Genomic DNA, 12115 nt, shown 5'->3' on the forward strand with positions numbered 1-12115 from the left:
CTTCATGTGTCACAAAATTAGATGTTTTTTTTCCAACCATTTAAACATGTAAACACTTCTCAGCCCTCCTCAAGGCTGGACAAAAGCAGGGCAGGGACTGGATTTGGCCCGCAGGCCATCCCTGACTGGTGCTGTGAAAGGAACAAAGTGGGACTGGTTTAGAGAGGACCTTACAACAACTTCTTTGTTCCTCTTTGTGGGTGTGGGAACCTGTCGTGTGGAAGGAGACAGCATGTGTCACAGCCCCCCGTCAATGGATATTCAGCGTGTCTGCAGACACTGGCCATGGCAGACAGACCTGCAGGTCCCTCGGGGGTGAGTCATGAGCTACGTGAGGGGACCCGTGGGAGTCCACCCAGGCAGCTGCATCCGGGGCTCTGGTGCGTGGCCAGGTAAGAGGGGAAGGGCTTGGAGGTTCCAGACAGGGCCGCGGGGCCTTCTCCCTCTGACTTGAGTCTGGGTGGAGTGTTTTCAGGGCCCCGTGGCTCTGAGTCTAGGAATGAGGAGAAGGAGGACACCATGCTCTCTGCCGTGGTCCTTGCTTCCTCTCAGCGATGGCCAGGCACAGGGCTGGTGGGTCTAGGGGCTACTTTAACGCAGTTGGGCACTATCGCCGCCTGGTGGTCTCCTTGCAGAACTGCAGTCCCCAGAGCCAGAGTCGGACCAAGGGGGACTGGTGGAGGTTCATTGCGGCAACAGCTCTGTCCTGAGCATCTTTGTGAGCCAAGCACTGGGGACACAGCCTCTGGCCTCATCCATCCGACATTCTCACTGGGAAGCAGTCAGATATGCATATGATGGAATCCTAGGTAGAATAGACTCACTGAAGATAAATAGGCAGGGTACGGAGGGGAGGTAGATGGTATTGATTGAGGATGGCTTCTCGAAGGAGCTGCCCTTTGAGCTGAAATGTAAACGTGGTGGGGACTGAGCATGATGTCTACGGCAGCGCTTTAGTACCACTGGCTGAATGTTAGCAGTGCCTGGGAAGATTTATTTATTTATTTTTGAAATATTTATTTGGCCGCGTCGGGTCTTAGTTGCGGCAGGCGGGCTCCTCTTTGCGGTGCGTGGGCTTCTCTCTAGTAGCGCACGGGCTTCAGAGCTTGCGGGCTCAGCAGCTGTGGTGTGCGGGCTTAGTTGCCCCGCGGCATGTGGGATCTTAGTTCCTCGACCAGGGATACGAACTCACATCCCCTGCATGGGGAGGTGGATTCTTAACCACTGGACCACCAGGGAAGTCCCCACCTGGGCAGATTTAAAACAGCAAAGCAGACACCACCCTCCTTCCCCAAGTAATGACATCTGACTCTGAGGTAGGGCTTTGTAAAGCTCCTCAGGTGATTCCTATGGGCAGCCAGAGCTCAGAGCCTCTAACCTGGTTGGAAGAACATTCCAGGTAGAAGGAAAAGCAAATATAAAAGGCTTGAGGTGGGGCTGGCATCTTCCAGGAAGAGGAGGAACACGAGTGAGGCCAGAATGAGGGATTCAGCGTGGAGGTGGGGCTGATGAGATCAGAGAGGGAAGAGAAGTCGGGGCTTGAATTATGATCCGAAGGAGATGGGAAGCCAGGGTGGTGGTTTTTTTTTTAACAGCTTTAGAGAGAGAATTCATATACCATAAATCTGTCTATTTAAAGTATATAATTCAATGATTTTTGGTATATTACATTATTAATTTTTATTAAAAATTGTGGCAAAATATATAACAAAATTTGCCCTTTTAACCACTTTTAAGTGTACGATTTAAGTGTAGTCAGGGTTCTGTTTCGAACATATAAATGTTTTCTAAACTTCAGCATTCACAGGCCCCCTTCACATCAGGGTACATCAGGAACACCACCTATATTATTGCTCATTTTCTTTAACCCAGCAAGACAAAGGTCACTCATATTCCTTCCAGCATCACCGGTGTGGGTATGTCCCACATGCTGAGCTGTGTGCTGGGGGATTGCTCTGTGCTGGAATCTTTTGTTCTTCATGATAACTCCACGAGGCAGGCACTAATCATAGTCTCATTTTCCAGATGAGGAAATTGACCTGCCCAAGGTCACACAACAGGTCAGTCAGTGCCAGAGCCAGGATTCAAATCAGTCTGCCTGACTTACAACTCAGTGCAGTGGTCCCTCAGAAGACGCTGCCCCAGTGTCTGTGGCACTGTGGTAAGTTTACAAAACGCCTCTCCCTGACTCCACTGCCCATGGGGTGGGTATTGTTTTGCTCTTTGTCTAAGTTGGGAAACTGAGACTTGATGGTTAAGTGAATTTAGAGGTGAGTCAGGTTTTTGGTTGCAAACAACAGAGTGCACTCTAGGTAGTTTGAGCTGGAAAGGAATTTATTAAAGGATGTTAAGTGACTTGCACATCTTTGGAAGGGAGGGCTGGAGAGACAGCCATGAACAATATATAAATTACATTGCAGGACCTTCATGTCACTGTCACTGGGCCCAGACACTGAAACTCTCACTAGTGACACTGGTTATGTTCCTTCCGCCTCCTGCTAGATTGAATTCCATGCATCAGAATCCACTTTCATTCCTTTCACCTGTAGGTGTATCTGAATTGGCTAAGCTTAGGTTTCACGTGGGTGTATCTGATTGAGTCTAAGTACCATCTGGATGTATTTGATTGGTTGAGCCTGGGTACAATTTGGGTGTATCTGACTGGTTGAGCCTAGGTCACATGCTTACAGTCTAACTGCAAGGGAAGCTGGGAAAGTGAGTTTCAGGCTGCTTCTGGTCCAGATTCTTAAGGTGGGAAATTGTCCAAACAAAAGGCCTTGAGTTGACAAAAGTGTTGACGAGCACCCACTGAGGAGCTGTCCGAAGTCTCTTATCAGGTCAGTTTTCGAGAGCAGGATTCAACCAGCTAGTTAAAGCAGAAGGGTTTAGTAAGCCAACTGGTCCGTACTCAGCTGTGTCAACTTGGCTAGGCTGGGACTACGTTTCCCAGAATCCCTATCTTTGAAGGGTTCCAAGTTGGAATTGACCGAGAGAGCAACTCGGGTGAGAGTTTGAAGGCGGAAAGGAAGCAACAGCTTCTACTCTTGCAAGGTCGCTGCGGTTTGATGTGGTGACAGATAGCTGCAGGTGTGCCAGCAGGCTTCGGCGTGTCCTTCGGCTGCGTCCAGGTCTTCCTCCTGACTCCTGGGCATCAGCACGTCGCCTGTCACTGGACGTTTGGCTGCAGAGGTAATGGTTCCCCATCGATTTCTCTACTAGTACCCTCTGCAGCCTCACTTTGGCGGCTAGACAGACCCCGCGGCCTCTCAGATGGCCCAGTTCGTGGCTCCAGAAGTCCCTTTTCAGACCTCACTTCTGTACCTCCTCCCACAGATAACGCGTAAGGTCTTACTCTCGGAATAAACTACCCCAAGGACGTGGGCCAGATGCTGATGGCGTGTGACTGACACGTTATGAGTATTTACAGCATCACAGGGAGGGCTGAAGAAGCCACACTGCAGGACTGGGCTCCAGGGGAGCCACTGCTGCCCCAGGAACAGGAGGCATCACTGCTGAGTCAGCTTCTGGGGCCAGACCCACGGCCGCTTTGCCTTGGTTTAAACCTGCAGCCTGGTGCCCCATGCCCAGCCCTTTCAACTCTCTCAACGCAGCACAAGTCCGGGTGTGTTGTGGACACAGCTGATTGGTAGGCCCTTAAACGCGCAGACCCCTGGCTGCAAGGCAGTCTCGGAAATTGAATTTTCAGCTTTCCAGCCTCTTCAGTTCAGGAAGGTAAGCAGCGGGAGGAATGGTTGGGTGTTGAAAAAGCGAGTTTTCACCCAGAGATGTGCCTGGGGATCAAACCCTTGGCTTTGCCATCTGGCCCAGGGCTTTCCCTACCCAGGGCTCTCTTTTCAGGGCGTGATGTTAATGGGAAACCGTTGCCTCCTTGGCCCAGCAGATAATCCAAGGCCAGGTCACTTGGGTACCAGACAACTTGTTAACACAATCAAGTACTGACCTCAGTTCACCTTGATGAGCTGAAGGAGGAGAAGGAAACTGCATTTATTCAGCATCTTTCACACTCCTGTTCGTTTATGTACATGGCACCCTAATAACCTGCATTTTGCAGCTGAGGATATCAGGCCCAGAGAGACTGAGGAAGCTGCCTGAAGTCACACAGCTAGTTAGTGGCAGCAGTGGGGCTTGAGCTGTCTGTTGACCAAAAAATGCCTGCTCCTAACCATTACCATATATTTGGTTTTTTGGGCTGTGCAGCACAGCATGCAGGAATCTTGGTTCCCTGACCAGGGATCGAACCTGGGCCCCCTGCCGTGGAAGTGCGGAGTCACAATCACTGGGTTGCCAGGGAAGTCCCTGTATATTTGTTAATATTGGAGAAGCTTTTGTATAAAAGCCACTTATTCACTCTTTCATTCGTTCTTAATTAGGCATCTTTTCTTGGCTAAGCAGTGTCAGGTGTTGGGGATACAACTGTGGACCAAACAGACAGAGGTAGATAAAGGGTAGTGGTTAAGATGGGGGTTACAAACTCTGCTTCCCGGACAAGTCAGGGAATAGAAATCAATGAAACAGGTTGGGAATAAAGTTGACATAGACATGTTTTCTTTGTATTTAAATATGTGAGAAGACATTCGTGTATCTATTTTTTTCCCCTTGAAACATGTTGGTTCCTTGGTTTAGTTTTTGTTTTTCCTTCTTTGATAGAAAAATATTTCTCCACTATGAAAAAAGCAGCTGGCATGTGTGATGATAAATGACAACTGACGCTTGGCCTCGGTGTCAGGGACACAACAGGGCGTGGTGGAGACTGTGGCAGATGGGCGAGCCTGGAGAGCAGCTCAAAGGGGCACCTGCGGGTGAGGCTCTTGCTGATCACGTGTACATGCAGGCCCCGTGTTGCCAGATTGCTCTTTTTTTTTTTTTTTTTTAGGGAGACGTTGAAAATTTAGATTTTTGAGTTACATCTCCCAAGTTCTATATAGTTTGATCAAATTTTGAGAACATATTGATAATCAAACTTATCTGTGCGGTGGATCTGGTGTGCGAGCCGCCAGTTTGCATCTCGTACTGAAGAGCCTTAATTTAGGAGTCAGAGATCCTGGGTTGGAGTCTGAACTCTGCCAGCCTTCTGGCTGTGAGGTCATAGGCAAGCCACAACACTCTGGGCCTCAGTTTCCCCCTTCTGTAAAATGGGACTTCTGAAAACAACATGGTTTGCTGGGCCTTTTTCTAAACCAGTATTTTCCAAACAGTGGGTCATGGAATCGATTGAGTGGATTGTGACACACATCATTTAAAACAAAAATAGCACAGAATGGAAAATAAGAGGACGTATCATAGTATTATGGGGTCAGCATTGCTTTGTGAAACATTTTAGTTATACACACATAATGTACATACACCTGTATTTATATGCACACACATGTATCTATGTTAGACTGGGTCTCAATATAATATGCATTTCTTATTGTGGAGTGACCAAAAAAGTGGCTTTCAAACAAAAAGTGTTGTTCATGTCTGAATGCATTCAGTGCTGGCAACAAATCTGTGAGGTGGGTTCTCTTGTCACCCCCATTTTACAGCTGAGAAAGCTGAGGTTCAGAGAGGTGAAGTTCCTACAAACAGTAAAAGGAAGAGCTGGGATTTGACCCCAGGTCCATGTCTTAACCACCTGCTCTCCCTCCTCTCCAGACAGCACCTGGCATGGCTGTAAGGATGAAAGGAGCTAATGCAGGTCAAGGGCTTAGCCCGGTGCCTGGGACACAGTAGGCGTTTAATAAATGTTAGAAGCCAGGCTTGTGTGTGCAGCTCCCCATTCAGCCGCACCGGGTGGTCAGTAGGATCCAAGGGCCGAGAGAGGGGAGGGCTGGGCTTCTGCGGTCCTGATGCCGTGGAGTGGGGAGGCGGCAAGAAGGGCAAAGAGACACCCCCTCCCCTGCAACCAGAGTTCACCAAATACTCATTTTTGGCCAAATACTTATGGTTGAATTTTAAAATTAGTATTTGGCTGGAGCTGGCTTATCTCCCATCCTCGAATGAACTTCTGGATATAAAAAGAAATCCCAACATTTTGTCCAACAATTTAAACTATTATGACAATGGTACTGTGAACCATTAGAGCAGCTGACTTTTAAAGTTGGGCTGAGTGTGGGAAGAAGTGCTTCCTGGCCCTGTGGTTGCTGATGGCTCTGAGGCCACCATGCTGCTCTCTACTGGGAGCCCCATGGTGGCTGCAGCCGGTCAATTAATCCTTAACTCTTGGGCCTGAACACATCGTCGATGGCGCTGCAATTTCAGAGAAGCAAGCCCTGAAGCAAGGGCTCAGTCCGAAGGAGATGCTTCCGGAATCCTTGCAGTGTTGTTTCCAGGCATGACTTCAGGTGGCACCTGCGGGCAGCTTGGGCCAGCGGAGTGGTCGCACTGCCCTCTGGTGGTCATTGGTAAGCATAGCTTCTCGGGCGCTGAGCTGGCATCATCACGGGGGCTGACAGCGCTGGGGGGAGAATGGACGGGCGCTCTGAACTCAAATTGTCCTTTACCCAGAATGAACTATCAATCCAGGCAACATCCTAGAAGCATCTCAAAATAATTGTGAGTGGGCTTCCCTGGTGGCGCAGTGGTTGAGAATGTGCCTGCCAATGCAGGGGACACGGGTTCGAGCCCTGGTCCGGGAAGATCCCACATGCCGCGGAGCAACTAGGCCCGTGTGCCACAACTACTGAGCCTGCGCGTCTGGAGCCTGTGCTCCGCAACAAGAGAGGCCGCGATAGTGAGAGGCCCGCACACCACGATGAAGAGTGGCCCCCGCTCGCCGCAACTAGAGAAAGCCCTCGCACAGAAACGAAGACCCAACACAGCCATAAATAAATAAATTTAAAAAAAAAAAAAATTGTGAGTGAAGAAAGCAGGCTGCATTCTGTATGGGCCCGTTTATAGGAACTTGTAGATCTGGGTGACAGAATTCAGAGTGGTGGAAGGCTGGTAGAGGCTGGGAAGGACCATGGGGGCCCTTTTGGGCACCTGGAGACGTCGTCCATCCTGATCTGGGGGGTGGTTACCCAAGTGTAATCATGTGTAAAAACACATCACGATGCACACTTGACCTTGGTGCAGTAAAATGTGTGTAGGTTATAAAATGAGAAAATACCTTCAAGTTCACGAGAAATCCCATGACCAGTTTTGTGTTTTTGGCCACATCATGCGTCATGAGGGACCTTAGTTCCCTGACCAGGGATCGAACCCGTGCCCCCTGCAGTGGAAGCACGGACTCGTAACCACTGGTCCTCCAGGGAAGCCCCTGATCGGATATGCCTTGCCTCTATCCTCCCCCCTCTAAATCATTCCCCCATGCAGCAGCCAGGGTGATTTTTAAAAATATAAGCCAGATTATGCCCTCCTCTTGCTTGAAACTCTCTGGCGTCTTCTCACTGGATTTGGAATAAAATCCAAACTCCAATGAAATCAAAAGTCCACAGCCAAAGGGGTCCACCCAGATCTGGCCTGGCATTGACCTGGCGTTTGTCCTCCAGCCACTCCGGCCTTTCTTTCCGCCCAGCTCGGAAGTTTTGCTTGCCTGGAAATTCTCCCTGGAATGCTTTCCCTGGCTTTTCTCATCATCCAGGTCTGAGCTCAGGTGTCCCCTCCTCAGAGGTGACCAGACTGTCCATTGTGCCCCCGTGCTGTTCCGATTGCACCGCAACACCCCAGTGTCTCCTTCTGGACTCAGCGTCTGGGGAGGAAAGCAGCCCTCACCGTTGACGGAACACTGCCTCGCTGTGTATTGTGAAAGCCAAAATCTCACTCAAGAAGAAGACCCTCTGTGTTTACCCCTGGAGGAGCCCAGGGGCCAGTTGTGGACCCTGAATGTTTCACCGGATGGATACTGTGATCTCGTTCCAAAGGATGTTCTCAGGATCCCCTTTGAAGTTGGCTGACTTAGGCCTCCAAGGCCCACCTTCCCCTCCCCACTGAGGGTCCCATGGCCCCATCTCTCTCGACCTCTGGGCGGCTCTTGGAAGGGAACTTGGGTTGTGGCTCAGGCAGGAGAGCAAGCCTGTGACCTCGGTTTCATGAGAGTTGGGATGCTTCTGTGTGTTTTCACCTCTGCTTCCAGAAGCCGAGAAGAGCGCCTGGTAAGTGGGCTTCATCCGGCAGAGTAGAGGAATGGATGTAGCACAGCTGCCCCGAAACATGATAGAGTCCCTGACTTGGACCACTGAGACCCTGCTTTTGGCAATGGTGGATCAGTGGGGGTGAGGCTTCCTGGGATGGAGCAAGAATGAGGTTGCCTGATTTCCAGAACAGTCTTCCTCAGCCTTTGCACCAGCACCATGAGGCACAGAGTGAAAGGGTGAGTGTTGTCGTTTGGGGGAAACTGCCTAGAAACAGGCCCCCAAGGGAAATGGGCTATTGACAGAGAAGTCTCCAGAACTGACACCTGACCTTCAAGATGTTCTTACGGTAATCCATTCGCAAAGTTCAATATATGAATAAGACACTCTCCCACTTGTCATCCATGTGTCTGATAGCCCCCTGAGGGTCACTGTTTTGTTGTCCCATATATCCTTCCAAAGTTTCTAGCAAATATTTCTTATTTTTCCTCCCTTTTTACACAAAAGGTGGCATGCAACACACACGGTTCTACAATTGTTCTTAACTTAGTGATACATTTAGAGCTTTCCAAATTGATCCATAGGGACTGGTCTTGTTCTTTTTTATGGCTGCATAATATTCCATTATGTATATTTCCATTTAATCAGTCCACTACTGATGGATATTTGGGTTGTTTTCATTCTTTGCTGTTAGAAACAGTGTTGTAGAAAATAACTCTGTGCAGAATTTTCATACTTACGTAAATATATCTGTAGATAGATTCTCAGAAGTGGAATTGCTGGGTCAAACTTACAAATTGGATAAACGTTGCCAACTTTCCCTCCTTAGGATTTGTACCAAGTTCAGCTTCCACAAGCAATGCATGAAGCCGCACAGCTCCACCAGTACTGTGAGTCATAAAACTTTCAAATTTTTGTCAATCTGATGAAAAAAATGGTATCGATGTATTTGCTTTTCTCTTATTATGAGGAAGGTTGAGCATCTTTTTATAAGTTTAAGAATCAGTTATATTTTGAAAAATATATAAAATGTCTGTTCATGGCCTTTGACAATTTTTTATTTGGTTGTTGGCCTATTTATTTCTAAGAGCTCTTTATATATTACAGGGATTAACTCTTGCTCTTGTCTGTGATTTGAATTTCAATTTGGCTTTTGTCTCTACTTATGTTTTTTAATAATGTTTCTTTAAGGTGGTCAAATTTATCAAATTTTTTTTGCAAGGACAATGTCTTATTCAAATTTGTGTCTGTTGTGCCTGGGACACTGCTGGTGCCTTGTAGATGCTCAATGAATATCTGATGAAAAAATGCCTGGTCTAGTTGGTAACATGAGTGATTGATTTCCTGAGTAGAAATATGAGCCCATGTGATATAATACTACTACTTACTAATAACATTATTTACTATGTGCTATATAAGTTGAGATGCTTTTGGCTGTAAGTAACTAAGGAGGAACCAACTCAAAATATTTAAACCATAAGGACATTTTAAACTCACATAATAAATTTAACCTATCTTTCCTAAAGTTATCCTTTTAAAAATTAAGCAATACTTTATCAATGGAAATCTTTGTTGAATCATTCCTGCCACAGCTTCTATTCCAAGCATATGGATTATTGCCTACAAATGAAGCCAAATTAGAGGAAACAGAATCCAGGGATAGAGAGAAAGAGACCAAATTAAAAAAAATTTAAAGACATCTTGAATTCTGCATTTGGGGTGGTGGTGGTGATGGGGTCTGAGATCACACATTCCTGAACCTTTCAGTCAAGTAAGCCAAAGACTTCTGTTTTTTAAGCTCCTTTGATTGTATTTGTGTCCTTTTTTTTTTTTTTTCGTGGTACGCGGGCCTCTCACTGTTGTGGCCTCTCCCGTTGCGGAGCACAGGCTCCGGATGCGCAGGCTCAGCGGCCATGGCTCACGGGCCCAGCCGCTCCGTGGCATGTGGGATCCTCCCGGACCGGGGCACGAACCCGTGTCCCCTGCATCGGCAGGCGGACTCTCAACCGCTGCGCCACCAGGGAAGCCCTGTATTTGTGTCCTTTGCAATTGGAAAAAATCACAATGGTAGCTCTCTGACTTCCAAATCCCTTGACAGGCAAATGCCTTCAGCCCCAGAGGTTGACCTGAAGACTTCTTTGGTTCTCTATCCTGCTGAGCTGGCCAGGAAGTTCTGGAGTCAATGTTCAGACTTCTGGGAGGCCAAGAGTTTTTCTTTGGGAGTGCCGCCATAGTCCAGTTACTCTACTTCTAAGAATGTTCTAGAGAGCTGCAAGATACTGCTGGGGAAACTGTGAAGGAAAGCAGCCTGGGACCACTGAATCTTAGCTGTCCATCTATCCATGCATGCATGCATGCATGCATCTATCTTCCATCCATCCATCCATCCATCCATCATCCAACATACATGAATTGCTATCTCTGTTACAGACTGAGAAAGACACTGTCCATGCCCACTGGCAGCTCTGAGTCATCTAGAATTCAGAGTAAAACACCTTGCAGACTGTGGACTGTCAGCACCAGCCTTTGACAGTTGGTCATCACAACAGAGAAGTAGTTGACCGTCTAGGCAGTTAATTTCAGGATTAAGGGGCAGGTCTGTTTCACCCCAAGCCTCTTCCTGTGTGGATGGCTGGGAGTCTGCTATTTAGTGCCTCGAATGGAAACCTATTAAAATAAAATTTCTTTTTTATAGGTAATTTACTCTTTATTAAACTCTAAACAGAATTTTTTTTGAATTTTATTTTTTTATACAGCAGGTTCTTATTAGTTATCGATTTTATACATATTAGTGTATACATGTCAATCCCAATCTCCCAATTCATCCCCCCACAACCTCCTGCCACTTTCCCCCCTTGGTGTCCATACATTTGTTCTCTACATCTGTGTCTCAATTTCTGCCCTGCAAACCGGTTCATCTGTACTGTTTTTCTAGGTTCCACATATATGCGTTAATATACGACATTTGTTTTTCTGACTTACTTCACTCTGTATGACAGTCTCTAGATCCATCCACGTCTGTACAAATGACTCAATTTGGTTCCTTTTTATGGCTGAGTAATAGTCCATTGTATATATGTACCACATCATCTTTATCCATTCATCTGTCGATGGGCATTTAGGTTGCTTCCATGACCTGGCTATTGTAAGTAGTGCTGCAGTGAATATTGGGGTGCATGTGTCTTTTTGAATTATGGTTTTCTCTGGGTATATGCCCAGTAGTGGGACTGCTGGGTCATATGGTAATTCTATTTTTAGTTTTTTAAGGAACCTCCATACTGTTCTCCATAGTGGCTGTATCAATTTACATTCCCACCAACAGTGCAAGAGGGTTCCCTTTTCTCCACACCCTCCCTCTACAGCATTTGTTGTTTGTAGATTTTCTGATGATGCCTTTTCTAACTGGTGTGAGGTGATACCTTATTGAAGTTTTGATTTGCATTTCTCTAATAATTAGTGATGTTGAGCAGCTTTTCATCTGCTTCTTGGCTATCTGTATGTCTTCTTTGGAGAAATGTCTATTTAGGTCTTCTGCCCATTTTTGGATTGGGTTGTTTGTTTTTTTAATATTGAGCTGCATGAGCTGTTTATATATTTTGGAGATTAATCCTTTGTCCATCGATTCGTTTGCAAATATTTTCTCCCATTCTGAGGGTTGTCTTTTCATCTTGTTTGTAGTTTCCTTTGCTGTGCAAAAGCTTTTAAGTTTCATTAGGTCCCATTCCTTTATTTTTGTTTTTATTTCCATTACTCTAGGAGGTGGATCAAAAAAGATCTTGCAGTGATTTATGTCAGAGTGTTCTTCCTATGTTTTCCTCTAAGACTTTTATAGTGTCCGGTCTTACATTTAGGTCTCTAATCCATTTTGAGTTTATTTTTGTGTATGGTGTTAGGGAGTGTTCTAATTTCATTCTTTTACATGTAGCTGTCCAGTTTTCCCAGCACCACTTATTGAAGAGACTGTCTTTTCTCCATTGTATATCCTTGCCTCCTTTGTCATACATTAGTTGACCATAGTTGCGTGGGTTTATCTCTGGGCT

General features: G+C 46.7%; 1 long non-coding RNA gene across 1 annotated transcript in view; it reads left to right on the top strand.

Moving 5' to 3' along the window:
• The first annotated feature begins 1096 nt into the window (after window positions 1-1096).
• Window positions 1097-12115, top strand: part of LOC117202491 (uncharacterized) — a 40691-nt gene continuing 29672 nt past the window's right edge. The window contains exons 1-3 of the long non-coding RNA XR_007472284.1: window positions 1097-6572; window positions 6873-8314; window positions 8905-8965. This is a non-coding gene — a long non-coding RNA (uncharacterized LOC117202491). The remainder of the gene's footprint in view (window positions 6573-6872; window positions 8315-8904; window positions 8966-12115) is intronic.

This window comes from Orcinus orca, chromosome 16, assembly GCF_937001465.1.
Source record: "Orcinus orca chromosome 16, mOrcOrc1.1, whole genome shotgun sequence".
NCBI classification, from domain to species: domain Eukaryota; kingdom Metazoa; phylum Chordata; class Mammalia; order Artiodactyla; family Delphinidae; genus Orcinus; species Orcinus orca.